The sequence below is a fragment of the Chiloscyllium punctatum genome, chromosome 5 (genome assembly GCF_047496795.1).
Source record: "Chiloscyllium punctatum isolate Juve2018m chromosome 5, sChiPun1.3, whole genome shotgun sequence".
NCBI classification, from domain to species: domain Eukaryota; kingdom Metazoa; phylum Chordata; class Chondrichthyes; order Orectolobiformes; family Hemiscylliidae; genus Chiloscyllium; species Chiloscyllium punctatum.
The window spans coordinates 85352122-85379560 of record NC_092743.1 but is presented as its reverse complement, the minus strand read 5'-3'; the positions used below and the strand labels follow the sequence as shown (position 1 = coordinate 85379560).

Genomic DNA, 27439 nt, shown 5'->3' with positions numbered 1-27439 from the left:
ATGCTCTGGTTTCCTCCCACAGTTCAAAGATGTGCAGGTTAGGTGAATTGGCCATGCTAAATTGCCCATCATTTTCGGGAATGTGTAGTCCAGGTGCGTTAGTTAGGGGAATGGGATACTCTTCGGAGGGTTGGTGTGGACTTGTTGGGCCAAATGTCCTGTATCCACATTATAGGGATCCTATGATTTATCTCTAGTATGCAACAGTGTTCTCTTGCATTTTATTTCCATTGAGTAGATTACCTTCAAGAATGACCACTGCAGCTTCATTGCATACATGGACCATCCAGTGAAAGATCAAATGCTGCCACCAAGAATTTGAGATGCAATGTTCGCTTCACCATGTACAGTGTTGGAGCATTGATGGGCCAGGTGGACAAAGACTCAAGGCATTCAGTAGTTTTCTCTCTGATTAAAATGATGAGTCACATCCTCACAGGAGTGATAGTGGCACCAACATTTAAAAAAAAACACAGAAAGTTAACCAAATTTGAAGTGTGTGTGCATAAATATGCAGAAACATGGGAATTATGGTTGGTCAGCTGCAGAGTCAATTTTCCATGGGGAATTGTAAGAACAAAGGAAACTGCAGCAGGAGTAGGTCAAATGGCACATTGAGCATGTTTTGCCATTCAATAGGATTATCAAGTCCATTCTCCCTTATCCCTTGATTCCTACAGCCAATAAAGCTGTGAATTTTAGTCTTGACATAATCATGACTTAGTATTCACAGCTCTCTTGGCAAGAGAACAGCAACAATTTACAACCCTCTGAATGAAAATATTTATCCATATCTTAATCTTAAATGGCTGACTTCATATTGTGAGGCTATATTTGTGTAATGTCTCACAGTATGTTAACATATCTTTAGCAGACATATTCATAATATTGTCACTGTCATAGCATATGACCTGAGAGGGTAAAGATCTCAGAATCCATCCTAACTTCAGTCAAATGACACACAAATGGAAGCATGCTGTTGTTTGTAACTGAACAGCTTAAACTTAGCCTAGACATTGAAATGCCTGTAAAAGTATTATTTGTACCTCATAGTGAGAAACAATAAACATCCATTGGATCTTTCAGTACATGGTAGTCTAGGAATGTCATCATGACTTCCAGTTCAGTTTTTACAGTAACAAGGCACACGCCTTTGTAATTATTTGTTATGTCTCCATCTTAATTTATTGGTATTTCTATCAGCTTTCCTCCAGCTAAGAGCTATTAACTGAACTGCGATGAACTTTCTCTTAATTTTATTTTCTTTATTATGTGTGTCTTTTGTCATTAATATAGGCATTGTGGTAGGGTGACTTAGAAAAGCTTTCACTGTAGCTTTCATGTAAATATACAAGCAGCAATAAATTTCTCTTCTATTTTGTTCGATGTAGGACACTGTGAATCTCTAACTACCAACATTAATTCAACTCACACTACTTTAAAAAAGTGTGTGGGCATGTCTATAGACACTGAAGCCAAGCCAGAAGTTGGGATCAGTACACTTTGCAGTTTTGATGGAAACTTGAAGATGAGGGTGTGGAGTTTGCTAGTTATGGAAAAAATAAGTTAGGAATGAGGACTGAATGATAGAGATTGTGGAAAGACTATTGATGGCAAAGTAGTAGATTGAGCAGTAGCTCATGTGCAAGGCTCAATTGGTAAGATAAGGCATTTGAAGGTGCATTCTCCAATCTTCACAGCTCGTGTAAAGTCATTAAACATGTTGTTGCCCTGCATATAAGTTCTCGGGGGTAGACTCTTGGTATTGTCCTTTTTGATTGCAAGTTCCAAACCTACAAATCACAGCTTGTGCATTCTATTCTACTGTAGGCATGTCACTCAAAAAGACTGAACAACATTCATGTATACAATTCACTATCTCTTGGAAGGTAAGGTGGTGCACAACTAGAGACAGCAAGGAGTAACAACTGTGATGACATGGAAGTGCTGGTGTTGGACTGGGGTGGGCAAACTCAGAAGTCACATGACACCACGTTATGATCCAACAGGTTTATTTGAAATCACAAGCTTTTGGAGCACTGCTCCTTTGTCAGGTGAAGTCATTTCACCTGATAAAGGATAAATAATTCCATTGGACTACAACCTAGTGTTGTGTGACTTCTGACTTTAACAGCAGTGAGGAAAATTCTTTTTGTCCTAACAGCTTCATGTTGAAAATAGTGTTGTTCATTACCAGACATTCCATTGGTGGAATTGGCCTCATGCCATTGAGAATGGTGGTATACAGTATAATGAACTTCTCCTCATATTCCACTGCACTTTGACATGATGTCTAGAGGACCTCCTGCAGACATCTCTCCTTCTTTTCACATCATTCACCAACACCTCCAATCCAGAGAAAATCTGGATAACTGTTCTATTCCATGCAGAGTTTGATTCTCATTCTTCATGATACACAACACCTACACCATTTACAATACTTCTCCCTTTTCAGTAGCACAAGTTATTTTTTTAGCAAAGCTTGCAAATATTGAGTGTGAGTTCCTGCAAATGCATTCTTTAATCAACAGCATGTTTATCACTGGCTACTTGAAGAAATGAAAAGTAAGCAAACAGCTCTTTCCCAATCCATTACTCAGCTCTGCAGTTGTGACTTTTTTTTTCTAAATTTACCCTCTCTGCCCCTTCTTAGTTTAAGGTCCTTTCTATTTGATTTTTCAGGACATTGGAATTGTGCAGCTTCTTCTTTCTCCAGTACTCTGCCAGTGTCACACATAAATTGAGACCCCAACTTCCAAAACCAATTTTAAGACATTTAAATATCTAATGTTTGCCCTAAGTTAATTCGTGTGTATACATTTGAGGTTCTGTGATGTTATTTATACAATATCTTCTCAAATTCCAACAGCAGAATTGTTTTCCTACCTCTATCTACCTGGTTATCTTGTCAATTTTAATTGCTTTACCTCTCCATATCTTTGCTCTCCTTTGTTCAGTCACTCTCTAAAACCAATCACTTTGTTCAAGCTTTTGGTCATCTGACCTAATAGCTCCTTATGTGACCATTGTTGTACTTTCTTTTATAATGCTTCTTTAAAGTGTGTTGGGATGTTTTGTAATGTTAAAGGCACCTTATAAATATATGCTTCTCTTGCTATTTTGAACTATGCAGACATCAACAACTGGATTCATGTCCTCTTCCTCTGAGTTCTACGCCATCTACAAGGGAGACATCCTTAATCCTGGGCAGGCAACAAATTTCAGAATTCTGGTTATGGCTGTAACCCTCAACTATATGATCTGTTATCACATTAATTTTAATTGCCGTAACCTCCCTCCTCCCCCCGCTGATATCACGGCACAGAACTAAATGTATTCATCTTTCCTTTGTGTAATTATGATGGCATTTGATGTAGTTAAATTACTTGGTTTATTTTAGTATTTGAAAACTTAGTTATTCCAACAATTTAACATTATTACAATAATATATTAGTTATTGCTTTCTATATATTAGTTATTACTTTCTAGTTTTGAGTCACTTGTTGCCTCAAGGTTATACAAATCAATTAAAAATCACACAACACCAGGTTATAGTGCAACAGGTGCATTTGAAAGGTACAAGCTTGCAAATAAGCCTGTTGGACTAAGGCCTGATGTTGTGTGATTTTAACCTTGTCCACCTCTGTCCAACACTGGCGTCTCCACATCATACAAATCCAGGTTATAGTTCAACAGGTTCATTTGGAAGTACAAGCTTTTGGATCACTGCTCCTTCATCACGTAGCTAGTCACACTTGCTACCTGACGAAAGAACAGTGCTCCAAAAGCTAGTACTTTCAAATAAACCTGGTGTTGTGTGGTTTATAACTTTGTAAAAACAATGACTGCAGATGCTGAAAACCAAATACTGGATTAGTGGTGCTGGAAGAGCACAGCAGTTCAGGCAGCATCCAACGAGCAGCGAAATCGACGTTTCGGGCAAAAGCCCTTCATCAGGAATAAAGCTTTATTCCTGATGAAGGGCTTTTGCCCGAAACGTCAATTTCGCTGCTCGTTGGATGCTACCTGAACTGCTGTGCTCTTCCAGCACCACTAATCCAGTATTTGGTTTATAACTTTGCCCAGCCCAGTTCAACACTGCCATCTCTACATCAAAGCACAAATCGGTAAGAGTTAAAAGTATTGACTTCCCATTCTCATTACATTCTCGACTTTTTACTCTGTTTACAGTGCACTCCATTCACCTTACAATCTGTGACTGTGATCTGTGTCTTAACGGACATCAATTATTTATAATGCATTTCATCAGCCACACCCAGGTTACATTGCAACAGCTTTAGTTCAACCTATTTCTTCTGAAGGAGGACATCATCTATAGCTATCATTTATGACAGTTAAAAAGGGAAAAAAAGGAAAAACAAAATCACCTATTCTTACTGCTTAAATGGTAATAGCTTTGGAAGTCTTAAAGTTCTCAATTAAATTACAAATATTAAGGCTACATTTCAATTTATCAGTGACCCAGAGTCATCAAATACTTCCCATCCTGCTGACAATGCAGTCTTGCTCATGCTGTGATCTGTGACATGTTGTGCCTTAGCAGACACATTCTGAACTTTATTCAGGCTAAAAAGTTTCAATCAGCTTCCAATGTTGTAGTAGGATATCCAGCTCTAAGAAGGGGAGAATTAGGAATTTAACATTCCCATCTTCAAGTTTTTCAGCAAAGATAGGGGAGGGAGAGAAAAGAAGAATGAGTGGCCGACCTGATTTTTAAAAATGACAACTGGAAGGGGCCTCTTTCCTTTACTCCACACTCAGGCAGGTTTCTGGGGTTCACTGCTAACTGTGGTGGTCTCTCTCCAGTAGACTCTGAAATTTCAAAGACCCAGAATGCCACACTAGAGCAACTCTGCTGGAGAGAGAGCGCTGAACCGAATTCACTGTTTATAGCCTGACCAGCAAGTCGGAGCTTCTCTCCACACGGTAATTGCAACCGCCACCAATGGGCGATTCCCTCTCTTGTTGGTGGGATAACGGCCACTTGGTACCTACCCACTCGGGCAGTACCTCCGAGTGAGAAAAAGAGAGATCAAACTGCTTATCCTGGCCAGCAATCCCCCTTGAGTGGGCAGTTCGGATCGCCCGGATCATCTTTCGGTCCTTGTCACTGGCATTATGGTCTGGAATCTGCTGTGAACTCAGCCAAAATTGGTGCACCTAGAAGGAACACAGACAGACTCAAATATAAGTTCAAAATTAGCAGTGAACTTTATTACAGAAAAAAAATTAACTTGCCCAATTTGTACAATACTTTGATGAAAGTTATACTCTATATTATGTTATAAAAAATAAGAAAACTGGAGCAGGCACAATGTAAATCTTTGACCTTACACAATTTACAGGGTACTTATACTTTAAGAATTACACAATCACCTCCCCCCTACGCCTAACCAGCTACTCCAGAGTATGGGTGTCCCAGGCCAGAAAAGGGTTCTTTCAGTCTCAGAGGGACTTGCTGCTTGTTCGGTGGGCCTCCCTCTCTGCCTCGGATGTTGTTGTGGACTTCCAAAATCTGAGGTCGTAGACAAGGTTGATATCTTCAGCCACAAAGAGCTAATCTCCAGAGATGCAGCGAGCTCAGAGTGAAGAGAATGCAAAAGGAAAAAGAGCCCCCGATAGCTGGCCCTGCTGCCCCCTTTATCCTTGCGATTCCAAAAGGCCAGCTAGCTCCACCCCTCAGGTAGTTCCATTTCACAAAACATCTTTGTTGATTGCTGGGGCCGGTTTAATCTTATCATTCGTGGAAGCAAAAGGGTTGATACCGTCCCAAATTTACTTAACTGAAATTTTGATGACGTCATGGAGCATCCTAAACTGTTTTCAGATTAGAGTAAATCGTTATCCCACTAACTAGATAGGCTTATTGTTCACAGTCTTGGGGATCATTACTATTTCTATGCCTGTCCCTTGATATGATGTCTGGCGGGTGCTGAGTTGTCTCATACCTCTGAGGATTTCTGTCCCCAGAAGAAGATATGTCCTTATTCTGGCAGGCCTGCTGGGAAATCCTGCCTGCACAGATGCCAGGTTGACCAGTTTTTCACAAAAGGCCATTTTCTTTCAGTCTTTCGTTTTAAAACTGGGGATTACCCTGAAACTGCTACACAATGAGAAAAGGGATAATGCACCATCACTATCAAATCATCACCTAAAGCAATGTTGGAATACCTTCACTACATGAAATGAAGTGTAACAGAAAAAAACTTGCAATTAATGAAGGGAGAGTGGGGATTAGCGTAAAGCACTTTTCTAGTGATGCCCATATCTAAATGTACATGCAAAAGTACCGGAACTAACAATTTCATTAGCAAGCTTTCATGAGGCACAGACTAATAAAGTGTTTTGTCAATCTGACCTAGTGTGAAATTAGGAGAAAGTGAGGACTGCAGATGCTGGAGATCAGAGCTTAAAAATGTGTTGCTGGAAAAGCGCAGCAGGTCAGGCAGCATCAAAAGAACAGGAGAATCGACGTTTCGGGCATTAGCCCTTTTTCAGGAATGAGGAGGGTGTGCCAAGCAGGCTAAGATAAAAGGTAGGGAGGAGGGACTTGGGGAAGTGGCGTTGGGAATACGATAGGTGGAAGGAGGTTAAGGTGAGGGTGATAGGCTTACCACCTTTTCTCAGTCCCAACCCTCAGGCTCAGCACCGCCTTCTTGACCTTCAATCTTCTTCACGACCTCTCCGCCCCCACCCCCTCTCCGGCCTATCACCCTCACCTTAACCACCTTCCACCTATCGTATTCCTAACGCCCCTCCCCCAAGTCCCTCCTCCCTACCTTTTACCTTAGCCTGCTTGGCACACCCTCCTCATTCCTGAAGAAGGGCTTATGCCCGAAACGTCGATCCTCCTGTTCCTTTGATGCTGCCTGACCTGCTGCGCTTGTCCAGCAACATTTTTATGCTCTGGTGTGAAATTAGTGGAGATTTGAAATTCCTAAACAAAAAAGATTAACACATTCAGTAGGCATAATTCTATTGAAAGCTACCTTACCTAATGTCTTCCAAGACAAGATTTTCAAATTGACTGTTTTGAAATTGGCAAATAATTATCATTATCTATTCAATAAAGGTATAAATATTGTGGCATGCAGTAGCAAATTGGTTGATTACATTATGGCCCATGGATAGATAATCAATTGTGTTATATGCAATGTGGGTTTTAGATAAGTAATCTGATGATACAGAAACCAACAAGAATCAAAAGAAATGTTCAAAACGTGAATGTGGGTAGCGACAGGAAAGAGCGCAGAAGAAATTTACAAGGATGTTGTCTGGACTCAATGGTCTGAGTTATAGGGAGAGGTTAGACAAGCTAGGACTTTTTTCTTTAGAGTGTGGGAGACAGAGGGGGGACCTTATAGAGCTATATAAAATCATGAGAGGCATGATAGAATGAAAGCACTCAGTCTTTTTTCCAGGGTTGGGGAAATCGAGGACTTGAAGGCATCGATTTAATGTTAGAGGGGAAAGAATTAAAGGAAACCTGAGGGGCAACATCTTTACACAGAGGGTGGTAAGCATTTGGAATGAGCTGCCAGCAGATGTGGTTGAGGTGGATACACTAACATCATTTAAAAGGCATTTGGACAAATACATGGTTAGGAAAGGATCAGAAGGATATGGGCCAATTGCAAGGAAATAGGGTAAGTGTGGACAGATATCTTTGTCGGTATGGACCAGTTTGGGCCAAAGTGCCCATCTCCGTGCTGTATGAATAGGCATGTGATACTTAAAAAGTCAATGTATCTCCTCTCTGCTTATCATCATTTAATTATAATTGCCATGGCAATAGGCAGCTAATCAGTTATTTTTGATGACACTTTAATGGAATTTAGTGGAAAATATGGAAATTGTTGATAAAAGTAGGTTAATTAGGAGGAGACATGATGGTGTTATGTTACTAGTTACAAAGGAATGAAAATAATGTTCTGGGGACTTTGGCTTGAATCCCACCATGGCAGAGGGTAGAATTTAAATTCAATAAAAATCTGGAGTTCTGGTACATTTTGTATGTATTAAGTCGAACAAATCTAACCCAACCAATTGTTGTCCCATTAGTCTACTCTTGATCATTAGTAGGATGATGGAAGATGTTATCAAATCTATCATCCAATACTTGATGATCAGTTTAAATTCTGTCAGGGCCACTCAGCTCCTGACCTCTTACAGTCTTGGTACAAATTTGGACAAAAGAACTGAATTCCAGATGTGAGATGAATGTCCTTAGCTTAACCATCTTCAGTTGCTTCATCAATGGCCTTCCCTCCACTATGTGGTTATCCCCAATGTTCAGCACCATTCATAACTCATCAGATAGTGATGCAGCCCATGCCCAGAAATAGCAAGACCTGGATAATATACAGGCTTGGGCAGGGGTGGGGCGGGGGGGGAAGCGCAAAAAAGTGGAAAACAGCAACTAGGGAGAGAATAGGGCCCCTTAAGGATCAAAGAGGTCATCTACGTGTGGAACCACAGAAGGTGGGAGAGAAACTAAACAAATAGTTTGCATCAGTTTTTACTGTGGAGAAAGACAGAGATGTTAGTGAACTTGGGGAAAGAAATATTGACTCAAAATGGTCCACATTGCAGGAGATACTGGACATCTTAAAAACATAAAGGTGGATAAATCTCCAAAGCCTGATCAAGTGTATCCCAGAACGTTGTGTGAAGTTAGGGAAGAAGTTGTGGGGTCCCCAGCAGAGATATTTGTATCCTCTACAGCCACAGGTGAGGTGCTGGAGGACTCGAGGTGGTTAATGTTGTGCCTTTATTTAAGAAAGGTTGTAAGGAGAAGACTGGGATGTATAGACTGGTGAGTCTGACATCAGTGGTGGTTTGTTGGAAGGGATTCTGAGGTAAGATTTATATGTTATCGAAAACAGAAACCTTTTGCCCACCAATAACCCTGTGGTTATTTTACAGGTCGCTGAACAGCTTGTGGCTGGGAACAAGATATAGAGAAATATTTTGAAATCCATCACCTCAACATCTGTCTTTCTGTTCACTGCAGTCAAATCTGAATTTAAACTTGAATAAAACCAGTTCAACTTTCCTTCAGCAATCATTGTAATCTGAAGACCAGTGGAAGCATCTGAAAAGAGATTATGGAAAAGCAATGTGCTAACTTGCAAAAGAATCATAAGGATCACCTCAGCAATACATGATTAGGAACCACTGAACTGCTTTCTTGGTTTTCATCTGCTCAGAAACTATTTTTGCCAGTCTGTTTCTGGCTGTGTGTATTTCAGAGGTCATTTAAAAGGGGCTCAGCACTTCCATTTGTGGAGTTATTTGCTGACAGTTTATAAGTGGAGTCTATATACTTGTAATAACAGTAATTCCTCAGGGAGGTGCCAACCTGACCAAATCCTGGAGGTCTTTTCTGACATTGAATCTCTTTCAATGTTGTGCCTCCTTCTGTGCACATGCACACACATCATGTAATGATGTAGAGGGTCTGGAACTGTGTGCATGCATGTTTCCTAACGAACATGCAGGTGCAGTTGCCCCACAGTTGTGTGTCAGTGAACACTGCCTTAAATTTTTTTAGAGTTAGACAGATTTTTAATCAGCAGGTTAAGGATTCCAAGGATTTCGTGGAAGAGGCAGAAAAGTGGGGTTGAGGATTATCAGATCAGCCATGTGCCAAATGGCCTACTTCTGCTTCTATTTCTTATAGTCCTGGTAGGAAGAAATAGATTGTTCTCAGGATGGCAGGTTGTTACGAGTGGATAATGGTGAGGGCCACTGCTAGGTCCACAACTGTTCACAATCTATATCAATGATTTGGATGCTGAGACTGATTAATACTTCCGAGTTTGCTGACAACATCAAAATGGGTTGGAACGTGATTTTTGAAGAGGGTGGAAGGAGAATTCAAGAGGACTCGGACACACTTAGTGAAACAGATAGTATTTGATAGAATTTAATGTAAATAAATATGCAGTTATTCAGTTTGGTAGCAAAAAAAGTCAGAATATTTCATAAATGTTGAATGTTTGATAGTGTGGGCATCCAAAGGGATCTGATATCCTTGTGCAGGAATCATTATAAAGTTAGCATGTTAATCAGCAAGCAACTAGAAAGGCAAAAATTTTATTGGATTAATTTCAAAGGCTTTTGAGGTAAAATTGTCCTCCTGCAGTCGTTTATAGTCTTGGGGATATCTCATCTAGAATATTGGCTATAGTTTTGTCTCTTTACGAATTCACAAGATTAATGCCAAGGATGGCAAAATCTTATTATGTGGAGTGATTGAGGTAATTTGGTCTGTATTCTCTTGAGTTTCAAGAATAAGAGGCAGTCTATTTGGAATTTTAAAAATTCAGATAGGGTAGATACAGATGGAAAGTTTCATCTGGCTGCTGACTCTGGAATCAAGAAACATAAAATCAGATTAAGGGGCAGGCCATTTAAGACTGAGTTGAGAAGGAATTTCTTTGAGGGTGGTGAATTCTCTGTCCCAGAGAGCTGTGGAATCTCAATCATTGAGCAAATCCAAGACTAAAATCAGTGAACTTCTGGAAATAACTAATATTGAGGCATATGGAGATTATATGGAAAAACAACATTGAGGAGATGATCAATGATGCTTTAACAATATTCAAACACTGTTTCCACTAATTTATCACCAAGACAGTGTCAAGCATTTGTGGCCCTCTGAGAAAAATTTCACATTAGTAACATGGGGAGAGATGGATAGATCAAGAACAGAGGGAGAAAGGGACTGATATGGAAGATATGGAGAAAGATCAAACAGGAAGGAGAGACACAGATTGATGATGAATGGGGTGGAGGCAGAGATCGATCAGGACGAGAGAGAGGGAGAATTTTTCTGGAAAGGAGGGGGACAGAGCAATCAGGAACAGAGAATGAGGGAGACAGATTAATCAGAGGATAAGTTTTGATCAGGAAGGGAGCGAAATCAATCAGGCACAGAGAAGGAGGGAAACAGATCAGGAACAGAGAGAGTGAGAGAGAGAGATCGCAGAGATAGAGAGAACAGTGACAGAAAAGCAAAGACTAGTAAAGAAAAGCAAAAAAGCAGTAGGATGGAAGAGAAAATGGTCCATAAGAGGCAGAGAGACAGATCAGTGAGGGATGAGAAATCACTAGGAGGAACAGAGATCTGAAAGAGGAAGAGAGAACTCACTGAGATGGAGAGAGCAGGATTAGTGAGACGTGAAGAGTGAGACTGGTAATGAGAGCACAATCAGCAACACAGGGAGACGGAAAGTGGGATAGTGACAGGAAGAGAGGGATCAATAAGAGGGAGAGTAAATAAGAGAGAGGAGAGATGAGTTAGGTGAGAAAGAGGGACAGCAGTCCGAGGGAGCTGGAGATTAGAAAGACGGAGGAGATACACAAGAGATTGGTGAGGGAATGAGAAACAGAGAAATCAGTGAGAGAGAGAGATCAGTGAGAGGAAGGGAGAGAGGGATCAATTAGATGTAAAGGCAGGGGAAGATCAGTTAAAGAGAGGAAGGAAGCTATGGGTAAGAGAGTGAGCTGGATCACTAATAGGAAGAAAGTTTACTAGTTAGAAGAGAGATCAGTAGCAAAGGAGAGAGAGAGATCAAAAGCAGGTAGCTCAGGAAGATCATTGGAGAGATTCGGTAGTTAGGGCAGAAAGATCAAATAGTGGGAGATATGGTTCAGTTAAAAGGACATCAGAAAGAGACAGAAACAGAAAATAGGAGGAAGAGTAGGCCAATGAGCCCTGGGAGCCTGTTCTGTCATTCAACAAGATCATGGCTGATCATCTCACACAGTATCCCATTACTGATTTATTTCCTCACTGTTGATCCCGGTAGCTAGAAGAACTATATCTAACTCTTTGAAAACATTAAATGTTATGGCCTCAACTGCTTTCTGTGGCAGAGAATTGCACAGGCTTTCTGTGGGTTGAGATCAGTTAGAGAAAGAGATCAGTTAGAGAGGGTGAGGTAATTCAGAGGGAGATAGCTAGAAAAATCAGTTAGAGACGAAGATCAGTCACAATGAGAGATCAGGTAGAGAGAGATCAGTAATAAAGAAATCAGTAAGAAAGAGATCAGTAAGAGAGATCAATAAGATAGAAAACAGTTACGAGAGATCAGTCAGAAATAAACCAGTGACTGAGAGTGTTACAGTTAGTGAGGGTGATCAGTTAGAGAGAGTGTGAGGAAGGGTCGGAAAGTGATCAGTGCTTGGGCGATCAGTTCGGATCTCACTGAGCGGAGGCGGGAGGGGTGACCGGGGCGGGGAGCAGGCGGCTGGAGTCTGTCCCTCCCCCCCCCTGCCCGATCCAGCCCTCCCCTCCTTCCCGCCCCTCGGGGCCCGGGCCGGCCGGCAGGCGCTGATGGCATGAAGGTTGTGGTGGAGCCTGGGCGGACTGCAGCCGGAGGTAAGGCGGCGGTGATGTGGAGGTAGCAGGAAAGGACGAGGCTGGCGGTGGGGCCTTCGGTCTTTGCGGGCGCGGCCCTGCTCTGCTCTGCTCTGGCCGGAGCTTCGGCGGAGAGCCGGCGGCCTCTCGAACTGCGCGAGCGCCCCAGGGCCTTGGGAAGGTTCCGGGTGGTTCCAGAAACTTCCAGGCGTGCGGTCGCTGCAGCTGGCGGGCCCGGGCTTCACGACTCCCCTCCACCTCGGGACGAAGCCCAACCTCAGGCCCGACACAGGCCCCGGGGATACAAGTTGTGAAAGTGCCCCCTCCCCCGGGTGGAGCCTCTCTGAGTCAGGCTGGGCCTCCTGCCCTCACCTCACCTCCACCTCCCTCTTTGTCTGGGCGAGAAGATGTGGAAACTCTTTCCCCTTTAAATACCCCCCCCGATTGTGAAATCCGGAGTCTCGTCAAACTGGAGCTTCCTGCCCCCACCACCAAATCTTCCTGTTTCTCCACCCCCCAAATCTTCCTGCCCCCACACCAAATCTTGCTGTTCCCTCCCCGACTCCCACCCCCACCCCCACCCCACCACCAAATCTTGCTGTTCCCCCACCCCAATACCAAATCTTCCTGTTCCCTCTACCCCCACATCTTGCTGTTCCCCCACCACCAAATCCTGCTGTTCCCCCACCCCCACCAAATCCTGCTGTTCCCCCACCACCAAATCTTCCTGTTCCCCCACACCCCATCACCAAATCCTGCTGTCCCCCTCGCCCCCAAATCTTCCTATCCTCCCCACCCCCAAATCTTCCTATCCTCCCCACCCCCAAATCTTCCTATCCCCCCATCGCTAAATCTTCCTGTCCCCCCCCACCCAATCTTCCTGTGTCCCCCCCACCACCCAATCTTCCTGCCCCCTACCAAATCTTCCTCTCCTTCCAGCCCCATCCACCAAATCTTCCTCTCCTCCTCCACCCCAACCACGAAACCTCCTCTCCCCTCCATCCCAACCACCAAATCTTCCTCTCCCTGCTACCCCCCATCATCCTCCCCCCCATCATCATCCTCCCCCCATCATCATCCTCCCCCCATCATCATCCTCCCCCCCCCGATCATCCTCCCCCCCGATCATCCTCCCCCCCCGATCATCCTCCCCCCCCGATCATCCTCCCCTCCCGATCATCCTCCCCTCCGATCATCCTCCCCCCCATCCTCCTCCCCCGTCATTCCCCCCCCTCGTCATCCTCCTCCCCCCCCGTCATCCTCCCCCCCCGTCATCCTCCCCCCCCATCATCCTCCCCCCCCATCATCCTCCCCCCCCCCCACCGTCATCCTCCCCCCCCCCCCCACCGTCATCCTCCCCCCCCCCACCGTCATCCTCCCCCCCCCCACCGTCATCCTCCCCCCCCCCACCGTCATCCTCCCCCCCCCCCATCGTCTCCTCCCCCCCCCCATCGTCTCCTCCCCCCCCCCATCGTCCCTCCCTTTCCACCAATCTTCATTCCTCTTAATCCTGCCAATTACCATACACTTCACCCCCAGTCCCCAAATTTTCTATAACCTTCAAGCCCAAATCTTTCATAAAACTCCCTTCTCCTAGTCTTCTAATGCCTACCACTCCATCCTCCATAAATCTGTCTATGTATTCGACAAAGTGGTAAGACTAATTCCCCAACCTCTTTCAATGTCTCTATGGTAAACAGAAACTGCACTTTTTAGGGCTTTCAATCCTAATTGATTTTTTTCTTCCTTTAAAGGGTAATTTGGGGTCCAGTGAAATATTATGACTGTTTTTCTATAGCAAGCAAGTCTTTCTGAAGATATCTTTGAACTGAAGCAGGTCATAGTTATACAGCATGGAAACAAACCCAACTCATCTGTGCCAACCAGATATCCTAAACTGATCTAATCTCATTGCCAGCATTTGGCCCATATCCCTCTAAAGACTTTCTATTGATGTACCCATTCAGATGCTTCTCAAATTTTGTAAATATACCTGACTCCATCATCTCTTTGGCAACTTGTTACATACAAACACCATCATTTGAATGAAAAAAAATTCCCCTTAAATCTTTTTCCTCCCACTTAAATCTTTGCCCTGTAGTTTTTGACTCCCCTACCCTGGGGGAATAAAAAGATCTTGGCTAGCCATCCTATCCATGCCCCTCATGATTTTATAAATCTCTATGAGGTCACCCCTCAGCCTTTGATGTTCCAGAGAAAAAATGTCCCAGCCTATTCAGCCTCTCCCAAAAGCTCAAACCCTCCAATACTTGGTTCATCATTCCCTCTCTTTATGAAAGGGAACTTGAACAGTCAAAACAAAATCCAATTTAGACCGACCACCTGTATTTTAAAAAGCTATCAGTCTGATTCTGTGTCTGTTTCGCATTGCCATTTTTGTGCTTTGTTTATGTGTGAAGGCACTTTCCAGAGCGCTGTTTAACAAAAAAACTTTGAAAATTGTTGCAATCATCCTGTTTTAAATATCTTCTCTCCCTCCACCCTATCCTCAGCCCAGTGTAGTGACTCAGATCATAAATCTGTTTCAGTGTACCTGCCAAACCGAGCCTGATGAATTTTTACAGTCAGCGTTGTTTTTGCTTGTTTCTGTTCTAACAATGACTAGTAAATGTTGAGACCTTATTAGTTGGAGAAAGTTTTGGTGAATTTTATTCTCTTTCTGCATATCATTTCTAAGCAAAGTCTACTTGAATAATTTAAGTTTTTTTTGTTAATAGCTTTCTTTTGAAATTATTTTTATGTATTTTGGACCATTCTTTGGTTTGTAATGAAATAAATACTGACCTAGGAATGATTAATGATTTGAAAAAGGTGAGGAATTCAGATAGACACTTCAGTAAGGTGTTTGCACATAGTTGCAAAAAAATCTGAAAGCATTTACAAATTAAGTATCTGACATCTATAGTATTTACAAAAATTATGATCTAGTTAATAAACCTGAGGTAGTGTTTAGTGAAATAGTGTCTTGGAGGTGCTGGTGTTGGACTGGGGTGGACAAAGTTAAAAACCTCTCAACAGCAGGTTATACTCCGACAGGTTTATTTGGCAGCATTGGCTTTCCACTCGCTGCTCCTTTATCAGATGGTTGTGGAGGTTAAGATCATGCTCACAGAAGGAGTCTAGTGTCATGAAGATGTGACATAGAAAACAATCTGAGATTAAATCTTTCATCTTTTATAATGGGATATGCTGGTTTCTGTTCTTTGATATGTAAATCCCAGAACTACTTTTAAATTATATTTTATTTTGCTCAAAACTACATGAATCCATATCCAACTCTGTAAACTATACAGAGGGTTTGTCAGTCTGGCATAGGATTGGTACACAGACAGACTTCACACCTATTGTTTAAAAATCTGAGCTATCTTGAGAATGTAATTTAAAAGAAATTCTGGGATTTATGTATCAAAGAACAGAAACCAGTTTATAAAAGATGAAAGTTTTAATGGAAGATTGTTTACTGTATCACATCTTCATGACACCGGACTCTGGCTATAAATTCTGTGAGCATGATCTTAAGAAGGAGCACCTGAAGAAGGAGCAGCGCTGCAAAAGCTAGTGCATCCAAATAAACACGTACTATAACCTGGTGTTGTGTGATTTTTTTTAACTCTGTGAAATGATGTATATGTGATGTTTATTTTTTAGCCTTTGAGTTTAGGGTGTTCATCTGGAGTTAGTTTTGCACAAGACTGTGATCTTTTAAAATAGATAAATCTTTTAAAATGCTGGATACTTGATAAACTTGCGATTTCTCTGATTAGATTAAAAACATATTAGTGCAATACGTAGGAGAAATCTTGATCATTTTTCATTTGCATCTTCCCTTACAGTCGATGGTCATAGGAGATTCCACAGTTCCTTAGTCTCAATATATATAAACAGTACCAGTACTCGGAGGAAATTTTAAAACAAACTTTTTCTTCTAAAACTAATTGGCCCCAGATTGAGAGATGCATGCAAATAGAAATTGTATGCATCGTAATTCATTTTGGCTCTTGCAGTTTGCATATGGTTATAAGTTTATTATTAGCACACCAGCAAAGGGTTAATCTAGAAGTTCAGTATCCATCATTGCTTTCATATTGTATTGTCTTCATTTTTATTCGCTGGATCCACTGTTGTTATATGACAACAAAATTCCACTTCCTAATCCTGGCTGTCGAGTCATAATTCCACGTTTCTTGGGCTGTTTAATTCTGCTGTAATGATAAGGAAGCAGATTTAATGCCATAAATGTAAAGAGTTAGATAACGTATGCTACTTTTTCCAAAACCTGAAATAAATTAGCACCTGTATAAAAGTAACTCAGAATTGGACATATTTCTCTGTGCAATTGCTTCAACTATCTCTGAATTCTGAGGTGTGTACAATACATTATCATGTAATAATTATCTAGTGCAGTCATAAAACAGGTGTGAATCCTAGTCAGCTTTCTGTTTTAGTCGAAATTTATACTTTAGCCTAAGAAGGAGAGTACAACACTCATACTACACATAACTTGTGTAGTATAAGTATGTGAAAAATATGATGCAACACTAAAGTTGTGGTCCAAAATATCTAATCCCAACAGTTTGAGATGATATTTAGCTTTGGAATCATATTGAAACTTGACTAGAGTTATAACATTGTTCTTGCCTAGTTTTAAAATGCAACAGTATAGCTGCACCTTAAATGATTTACTTTGCTGATGTGAATAATAGTCATTTACTTTAAAATATCTTAGCTAGTGAAACCATCTCTCTCCCTGATGGCTGACACTGACCTAGACAGTTCCGAACCTTCAAACCATATTTGACCCTTAGCTGAGCTTCTGGTTGGGTACCTACATCATCACTAAGGTACTTGGTTTCACCTATGTATTATTGCCTTACACTTCTCTAACTTAGCTTATGTGATGAAACTTCCATTCATTGCTTTGTTCCCTCAAGATTTAGCTATTTTTAGTGTACTCCATTCATACTACATAACCCTGAGCTCATCAAACCCTCTTTTCCATGTATTCTAATTTGCACCATGTAGTGTTCCTCATCACCCCGATGCTCGATGACCTACATTGTCTCCTGATCGAGGAGTGAATCAACTTAAAACTTATGTCTTTGTTTTCAAATCCCTTTGTGCTTTGCCATACTTTGTAATCTCCTCCAGATCTACACTAGTCCAAGATGCCTGCATTCCTCCAAGGCTGACATCTTCAATTCCTAATTCTAAGTGTTCAATCATTAGTCTCTGACTTTGGAATTTTCTCCCTAAATGTCTGTGCATTTCAGTATTTTTTTAAGATGTTCTGTAACACCTGCTGCTGTGACCAAGCTTCTGGTTATCTGTCCTCTACTTCCTGTTGGCTTTTGCCTATTTATGGCTCCTGAAAAGTGCTATAATTCCTGTGAATATTTTTGCTATGTTAAAGATTCAGTAAAGTGTAAGCTTTTATTTGAGACATTATGCTCCTGCTAGAGTGAAGGGTAAGGTTGGTAAGAATAGTGAACAATGGATGAATGAAAGTATTGAGATTCTAGTCAAGAATAAGACCGAGTCATATTCTAGAAAGAAGGAAAGAAACAGTGGCTAGAGAACTCTGGGAAATAAATGTTGATATTTTGAAAACAGTTTACATTACAGAAGAGGAAGTGCTGGTGTTCTGAGAAAACATAAAGGTGGATAAATCTCCAGGACCTGATCAAGTGTATCCCAGGATGTGGGAAGATAAGGAATAATTGCGTGGCTTCTAACAGAATTGTTTGTACTATTTATAAAATCTTAAAAATGAGGTGCTGAAAGACTGGAGAGTGCCTAATTTGCCTTTATTTAAGAGAGGCTATAAGAGGAGCTCTTGACCTGTGAGTCTGACACTAATGATTTTGGAGGTGATTCTGAATGATAGGATTTATTTGCATTCGGGATAGTCAGCATGGTTTTGTGTGACTGAAATTGTGTCCCAAACTTAATTGAACTTTTTGAGGAAGTAATCAAGAAGGTGGTTGAGGGTAGAGTAGTAGATGTTGTTTACGTGGACTTCAGTAAAGCCTTTGACAAGGTTCTGTGTGGTAGACTAATTATAAAGTTAGATCACATGAGACTGAGTTTGCCAATTGAATACAAAATTGGCTTGATAGTAGAAGACAGAGGGTAGTGGTGAAGAGTTAATTTCAGACAAGAGGCTTGTGTCTAAAGGGATCAGTACTGGGTCCACTTTTGTTTGTCAGTTATATAAATGATTTGGATGAGAATATAGGAGGCATGGTTAGTAAGTTTGTGAATGACACTAAAATTGGTGGTACAGTGGACAGTGAAGAAGATTGTCTAAAATTACAAAGAGATCTTGAACAATTGAGTCAATGGGCTGAGGAGCGACAGATGGAGTTTAATTTAGATAAATGTGAGGAATTACATTTTGGTAAAGTGACCAAGGGCAGGTCTTATACAATTAATGGTCAGGGCCTGGGTATGTTGTTGAACAGAGATCTACAGGTTCAGGTACATAATTCTTCTGAAATTTGCATTGCAAGTAGACTGTAGTTAAGACATTTAGCGCACTTGACTTCATTGCTCAGACCTTGGAGTATTGGAGTTGGGAAGTGATGTTGAGGTTGTACAGGATGCTGGTGGGGCCTCTTTTGGAGTACTGTATGGGGTTCTGTACGTCCTGCTATAGGAAGGATATTATTACATTGGAGAAGGTTCAGAAAGATTTACCAGGATGTTGCCAGGAATGGAGGATCTGAGTCATAAAAATAGGCTGGATTGGCTGGGATGTTTTTCACAGGAGTATGGGAGGTTGACTGGTGACCTTACAAAATCATATGTGTAGATAAGGTGAATCACAAGGGTCTCTTTCCTAGGGTAGGGGAATTCAAAACTAGGGGCCATATTTTTAAGGTGAGAGGAGAAAGTTTTAGAAAAGACATAAGGGCATTTTTAAAACAAGTGTTTCGTGTTTGGAGTGAATGTCAGAGGAAATGGTCGATACAGGAACAGTTACAACATTTAGATAGATAAATATATGAAGAGGAATTAGAGGGATGTGTGCCAACTGCAGGCAAATGGGACTAGTTTAGTTTGGGAATATGGTTGGTATGGATTTGTTGGGCTGAAGGATCTGCTTCTATGCTATGTGACTCAATGCACTCTTATATTCACTAATGGGTTGTCAGTTCTGAACCTTTGTTTCAGCATGAAACAAAGTTTTGAAAGTTTTCATAGCATTTCATTAACATTGCCAGTTATATGATGTTAATGCCAGTTATATGATGTTATGCAGATACATTAGACAAAGGTTTGTATACAAGAAGGTCTCACTGTCAACAGCTTAAGGGAGGGGGGAGGAAGGGCATGTCTAAGAGAGATGCTTTTCATACTTTCAATAGATCTCAAAGTGCTTCACAATTTATTACTGCAGAATGTGTTTTTTGATGTGGCGTTGTTGCATTCAGCGCAATCTGTGAATGCCCATGATTTGTACTTGTTTCTGTTGTTTGAGAGAGGAATGTAAAAAAGAAAAACTGAGCAAACTTCCTGCATTTCAGATACAGGCTTGTAAGCATTTTAGTTCACTTGAGAAGTCAGTTGTGGCTTGAGTTCAGTGTCTCATCTGAAAGACAACGCCTCTAACAATGCAAAGCTATAATGATGTTGCTGTTACACTATTAGGTGGTTGAGAGGTTATATTGTATCGTTGGCGTTGGCAAGTATGGAAATTGAATTTATAAATTTTGATTTTCTTACGAACCCAGGTTGTTGCTAATGTTCTTCAGGGAAGTGAAATTAGTTTGTATTGCTCATGTGTAACTGATTCAACTTTAGTGATTGAATCTAAAGTGCTGTCTGATGTGCAAAAACACCAGACAGTACAATCACTAACACAGTGAGGGATGATCAGTGAAACCAGCTTAGTGTCCCATATCCAAGATGAAATAAAAATATGCTATTTGAGTACTTAATGCATTGTCATTGTGGAATAAGTACTCAAGTTCTACCATGGGTTTTGAACTCCAAAATCCCTGATTCAGAGGGCTTGAATTTGATTAGTTCATTAGGTGGCCTTCATTAGACATGAGGAAGCAAGTGAGGTTTTGGAACTCTATTGTTCATGAATGGCCTTGAATTTTTAATGCTGCAGGACTTTAGAGAGTTGAATTTGGAAGTGTTCTTAAAGTATGACAAAGGAACCTGAACTAATGTTTATCTCTCTTGAGTACTCATGAGCTCCAACCATGTCTATACATCAAATAAAAACAAATTCTGACAGGGATGGCACAGTGATTGAAGAGAACAACTCTGAGTTAAGGTTTCAGGTTGCTGATCTTTTTACATGTGCTGCGTGGCATGCTGAGTATTTCAGCATCTTCTGCTTTTATTTCTGATTTCCAGAATTATAGGATTTTGCTTTTGCTTGGCTGTGCATTACAAGTTTTAGTTGGCCAGTGTGCGTCAAATGCTTCAGTCATCTTAATTGAAAGTGATATTAGCTTGAGATCTAAAAGGCATTTACAAGTTGGTGGAATGGGTGGATAGGTGGCAGATTAATATCACAGCGAAGAAGTGAGAGAGGATGCATTTTGGTGGAAAGAGGGTGGAGCACTGTATAAAATGCAGGGTGTTACTATGAAGCATGGAGCAAGGAAACCTGAATCTGTATTTGCATAAGTTATTTAAGGTGGCAGGACAGATAGAGAGAGCAGTTAATAAAGCACACAGTATCTTAGAGTTTATTCATAGGATATGAAGCACAAAATCAAAGAACTTGTGCTGAACTGGTATAGAATGGAGGGAGAAAGAACGATCGCTCCTGGGCACAGAGACATGAGTTCTCGGTCTTCTCTTGAATAGCAGATTCTTAAGGAATTATATAGTTACTCACAGGAGTAAGCATCCAAGTAAGGCAACATCTATATTGATTGGGTGACTGTTACAATCAGCAATCATCAACAGTAAAGATTAAGCCATTTGGCATTAGACAATGGATGTTCTTAACCTTGTTAACTGGCATTACATAATGAATGCTTTTTCACCTCATTAACCCATTACCTTTGCCTGCAGCAGCTTGTTGTTTACTGCAAGTTCTTATCTGGTCAAAGTCATGCTAGCTGAGCCTTCGTGTTTGTAGATGGAAAGTATTCTGCCTGGAGGACAGTGTTGAGTGGGGTCCCACAGGGCTCTGTATTTGGGCCTCTGCTCTCTGTAGGTTTTATAAATGACTTGGATGAGGAGGTTAGTTAGTAAATTTGCAGATGACACAAAGGTTGGAGGTGCCGTGGATAGTATAGAGGGCTACTGCAGGCTGCAGCGTGACATAGACTGAATGCATTGCTGAGCTGAGAAATGGTAGATGGAGTTCAACCTGGACAAGTGCGAAGTGTTGCATTTTGGAAGGCCGAACACGAATGCTGAATGTATGATTAAAGACAGGATTCTTGGCAGTGTGGAGGAACAGAGGGATCTGGGTGTGCAAGTACATAGATCCCTCAAAGTTGCCACCCAAGTTGATAGGGTTGTTAAGAAAGCATATGGTGTTTTGGCTTTCATTAACAGGGGGATAGAGTTTAAGAGCCGTGAGGTTTCGCTGCAGCTCTACAAGTCCTGGGTGAGGCCACACTTGGAATATTGTGTCCAGTTCTGGTCGCCCTACTATAGGAAAGATACAGAGGCTTTGGAGAGGGTGCAAAGAAGGTTTACCAGGATGCTGCCTGGACTGGAGGGCTTGCCTTACGAAGAAAGGTTGAATAGGCTCGGATTTGTCTCTCTGGAGAGAAGGAGGAAGAGAGGAGACCTGATTGAGGTGTACAAAATAATGAGAGGAATAGATAGAGTCAATAGCCAGAGTCTTTTCCCCAGGACAGGATTGACTGACTGGTACGAGAAGTCATAGTTTGAAGGTACAAAGGAGACATCAGAGGTAGGTTTTTTTACACAGAGTTGTGAATGCATGGATGCGTTACCAGCGGTGGTGGTGGAAACAGAGTCACTGGGGACATTTAAGCGACTGCTGGACATGCACATGGAGAGCACTGAGTTGAGGGATGTGTAGGTTGTTATTGTATTTTACATTAGGATTAAATCTTGGCACGACATCTTGGGCCAAAGGGCCTGTCCTATGCTGCACTTTTCTATGTTCTATTAACTCTTTCCCTACCTGCTCATACCTTATACACTTTTTCATGAGGTCATGATATCCAGCATCTATCCTCCATTGGTAGTGCATTTTCACATAGCAATCCATTTGAAATTCATTGTGCATTTATGTTTTCAAATGCTGTGAAGGGCATTGTAAAGTATCCTGGATGAACTGTTCTGTTGGAGTGTGGGGATCAGTTTACAGAATTTGGGAGAATATGGCCAGTTCTTTGCATGTAGTATTGGAGTGTAACATTCCGATAGTAATGTTGTTGTGCAGTATGAAATTTACAAACAGACTGTTGGGACCACTTTTGATATGATACTGTGTTCTGAAGTTACTTTGAATGCAATCTGACAAACTGCAAATGTGCTGCTCTTGGTTGCGACTGGTGGGTATAACAGCCTTTTTTAGTACTGCTTCAGACACTGAGTCTGTGGAGTTCCCCCACTTCTTGAAATGTCTGTAGTTGGGGAGACTTCATTTTTGTTATGTAGCATCGTATTTAGGGGAGAAAAAAGGGATTTATAGATTGGAAGAGGTTAGTGAAAAGCCAAGAATACACTGTAAGCTAAGGGCAAGGAATTCTAAATTGAGCATCTTTATTTGAAGAAGATGCTATTGATATAGTCTGCAGGCAACAATTGTCTTTTGGAAACCATTACAGAATATTGTTGTTATTGACCTATTGTTCAATGGAGTATTACTTTCCATTGTGTTGCATATCCTCAAACTGTTCATTGTCTACATTTGTGCACTTGAAATGTCAATAATGAATGGTTTTGAGAAAATAATTAAAGTAGTTAACCAACTTGTGAAATGTGAAACCATCCTGGTAGAAGGTGGAATCATTAGAATAGGTGTAATAGAGACAGAGAAACTAGGCGAAGGAGTGGAATGTTGAGATGAAGAATTGTATGAGAAAGTGTAAAGGAAAGTATGGGAGTTGGTGGGTTCTATTAATAGATGTTAGTGCACAGCCTTTCCCCAGAAATGGAAACAGTGAAGTTTAGAGAAGGGAAGGGTGAGAGAAGGATGGAAATTGATAGCAAATTTGATACACTTTTTCAGTTCCAGACAAGGTCAAGAAGCAGCACTGATGTCATTGTTGATATATGAGAGAAAGAGTTATGTGGGAGCAATCAAGTAGGACTGGATTAAGGATCGTTCCACATACTCCACAAAGGCACAGGCATAGTTTGGACCCATTCAGGTACCCATAGCCACATGCGATTGGAAGAAATTAGATGTGTTAAAGTAAAAGTTGTTCAAAATGATAACAAGGTCATGTGAGACGAAGGAGGGTATTGGTGGGTAGGGATTTTCAGGCCTTTTCAAGGAAAAAACAGAAAGCCTTCAGATCATCTTGATGGGGAATGGACATGTAGAATTTTAGTGAAGGGGAGATGGCTACGACCAGGAAAGAGAAACAATATAAAGCAACAAATTGATGTCTTAAAGAATGCTACTTTTTATGATAGACCAAATCTTGCTGAAGCAAAGAACCTCATAAGGCACACTTTTAGTTGGTCCAGTTCTGAAGAAAATTGGACTGATAATTAATTCTTCAGGGATGCTATCCTACATGCTGAGTTTCTCCAATATTTTTTGTTTTTGTTTTCAGATTTCCAGCAACTGCAGTATTTTGATTTTATGCGGTGGATGTCCTTTTCCTGTACTCTTCAGCTCATTGAATTTCTTTTGCAGCCTAACATATTGGCAGTGCAAGCTAGTAATAGTGTGGCAAGGGAACTGGACACTTTAATCTTACGAACGATGGTAGAAACAATCCATCTTGGTAGCCAATGAGATCTTAGGATTAAGAAAGAAATAAGAAAGGACCAAAGAGTGCTTGAATTGGAATAGGGACAGAATAAAAAATGAAGAGAGCAAGAGGCCATCTGGTTTGAGAGAGAAGAAAAGACAGGAAAAATAAGATTAAACTTTGATCATCAACAACAATTGACTACATGCAAAAATAATACAGACTACCTGAAATGTTTTAATTTCTCTACCAGAGGTCGATTAACATTGCATTAACAATTGTTGTTTCAGTAAAAGGCTCTTGTATCCCCAAGGTCCTGTACTTCCCGCGGGAGCCTGTGCCCCACAACCTGCGACACTTGCGGAATTTTAATTTTGTTCCCTTTCAGGACGTAAAACGGTGGGCCCTGTATTGACTGCTGCTGCACACTGTCCACCTCTTCTCCTTTATCCACCGTCCGGACACGCCTTGGCGTGCCCATTTGCCTCCGGGTGGTGGTGATCCCCAGTGGAGGGCTCTCTACGCGGGAGTCCTCCCCCTTTCTCTAGGGGATCTGGGGTGGAGGGTGCTGTACGCAGCGGTCCCCTGCAACCGCAGATTGCGGTGGTTCACGGACTCCCAGCCTAACTGCTTGTTCTGTGGCGCTGTGGAGTCCGTGGACCACGTGTATATTGGGTCTGGGTGTTTGCACTCCCTTTTTAATTTTCTTAAGAACCTCCTCCTCTGCTTTTGGTTGCACTTCAGTCCCACGCTCCTGATCTTCGGGCACTCGGTATGGAGGAGGGAGGGCAGGTCTGAAGACCTCCTCGTGGGTCTGCTCCTGGGCCTGGCCAAACTGGCCATAAACAGGTTAGGGCCGACTGCCTGCCCTTCTTCCGTGGTTACGTTAGAGCCCGGGTGTCCTTGGAGAAGGAGCACGCAGTCTCCACCAACACCCTGGAGTTGTTCCGGGAGAGGTGGGCGCCGCAGGCAGTGGAGTGCATTATCTCCCCCTCCAACTCTATTTTGATTTAATCTCTGCCCTCCCCCTCACTGTTTGATCACACAGTATTGCCCTTTGTGAAGGGCGCTGCTTGTCACTGGCCACTCGGGTGTTTCCTTTCTTCCTGGTGGTGGAAATTGAATAAAGATTTGTACACAGTGTGTCTCTCACTGTGTCTCACACCTGCACACACACAACATGGGTGCTGGGGAAAAAATAAGCATTACCGCAGTTAGGTGGTAGTGTGGGGGTTAAACAAAAAAAAGCTATTGTATTCTTAGTTATCAGACCTAACTTATTGGAATGTTAAATGGCCCATTAATGTACAAACCTAGCAAGATCTCAAAACAGGCAAGATAGTGTTTATGCCCAACCAGCTCACTCAGAAGAAATGATGGAAACTGGTAAAAGAGGTAAGGCAAAATAATGTTGGGGCGGTGGGGGCTGGTGGGAATGGAGAAAGACTGAGAGTATGCAAGATGTTTTTAAAAAATGAAATTAGTTTGAATATAGCTAAGTGTTTAACAGTTTTCTATGTATAACTACTGTAGTCTCTGAGTATGATAGCAGCTCCATGAGTCATATAGTCTGTTATAGTCATTGATTCTAAAATCCAGTAACTTTGTGTTTAACCTCAGAGTCATGGAAGTAACTTTGTGTTTAACCTCAGAGTCATGGAAGTAGCATGCTGCACTTATACAAACAAGACAATTTTCATGGGCATTTTTTAAAGACAGTTTAAAAAAAAATGTTGAATCCACTTGTTTTATGGGATGCTAGATTTTAAATGTCTAGTAAGCAATTGTCCTTAAGGTCTGAGAGGTGGAGTTGAACCCAGCCCCAATAAATAAATGGATCAAATTTCTTCTGCTGCCTTAGAGTCTTGGGTGAAACAAATTTGAGTAGGTTGAATTCAGTTCAGTATAAATTGGCAATCACACGTAGAAATTCTGTGAAGGTGACTTGCTTGATTAACAGAATTGTGTTTTGGAGGAAGAATGAATGAATTTCCTCAGATTCATGTATGACCCTATTTTAAAAAAGATTTTCAGTAAGACTATAGATTAAAACATTTAACAGTTTCTACAAATATAAACTTGTTATTCAATGGGATTTCTGGGATATCTGAGAAAGTAAGATAACATCATAGCTCTTCCTAATCAAAGAAGTGACATTGTAGAAAACTTCAACGATGTTAAACTTTTTCAAGTAGTTGGATAATATTTTACAATGGCTTTATTGAATATATATGATGTGCAGGTGCCTGTGTTGGCCTGAGGTGGACAAAGATAAAAATCACACAACACCAGGTTATTGTTCAGTAGGTTTATTTGGAAGCACTAGCTATGGAGCAGGATCGTAAGCCATAATTTATAGCAACAGATCACAGTGTCATGCATGCAACTGATACGAAATGATTAGATTAGATTCCCTACAATGTGGAAACAGGCCCTTCGGCCTAACAAGTCCACACCGACCCTCTGAAGAGTAACCCACCCAGTCCCATTTCCCTCTGACTAATGCACCTACCACTATGGGCTGTTTAGATTAGATTCCCTACAGTGTGGAAACAGGCCCTTCGGCCCAGCAAGTCCACACTGACTCTCCAAAGAGCAACCCACCCATACCCATTCCCCTACATTTTACCCCTGCACCTAACACTACGGACAATTTAGCATGGCCAATTCACCTAACCTGCACATCTTTGGACTGTGGGAGGAAACCCACGCAGACACTGGGAGAATGTGCAAACTCCACACAGACAGTTGCCCAAGGCTGGAATATATTGAACAAACCTAGATTGCTGTTAAGTCTTTCATATTTTAGAATGGGTTGCAGGTTTTGGTTTAAATGCAACCCATTCTAAAAGACGAAAAACTTAACAGAAATTTAGATTTGTTCAATATATTATATCAGTTGCGTGCATGACACTGTGATCTTTGCTATAAATTCTGTGTCTGATGATCCTACTCCACAGCTACCTGAAGAAGGAGCAGTGCTCCCAAAGCTACTACAGAGGAACCTCTATTATTCGAAGGACACGAACGGGTAGTATTTTGTTCTGATAATCGAATGCCGGATAACGCTGTTTGGCCAAGCATCGGGACCATGCGATCTTGTTCGGATAATTCAAAATTCGGATAATTGAATGCCGGATAATCGAGGGTC

The 27439-nt window shown here is 41.5% G+C and overlaps 1 protein-coding gene and 1 long non-coding RNA gene across 4 annotated transcripts in view; one reads left to right on the top strand and one right to left on the bottom strand.

The window, feature by feature from the left end:
- Positions 1 to 4111: 4111 nt before the first annotated feature.
- Positions 4112 to 12852, bottom strand: LOC140477197 (uncharacterized). Its single transcript, XR_011960665.1, has 3 exons — positions 12766 to 12852; positions 9006 to 9115; positions 4112 to 5181 (listed from the first exon to the last, which is right to left on the bottom strand). It is a non-coding gene; the product is annotated as an uncharacterized lncRNA (long non-coding RNA).
- socs6a (suppressor of cytokine signaling 6a) overlaps positions 12254 to 27439 on the top strand; it is a 54466-nt gene continuing 39280 nt past the window's right edge. Inside the window, exons 1-2 of one of the 3 annotated variants that reach the window (XM_072570662.1) lie at positions 12254 to 12409; positions 17136 to 17250. The gene's annotated coding sequence lies outside the window, so the exon portion shown is untranslated. The remainder of the gene's footprint in view (positions 12410 to 17135; positions 17251 to 27439) is intronic. The other 2 variants (XM_072570661.1, XM_072570660.1) reach the window with 2 other exon arrangements.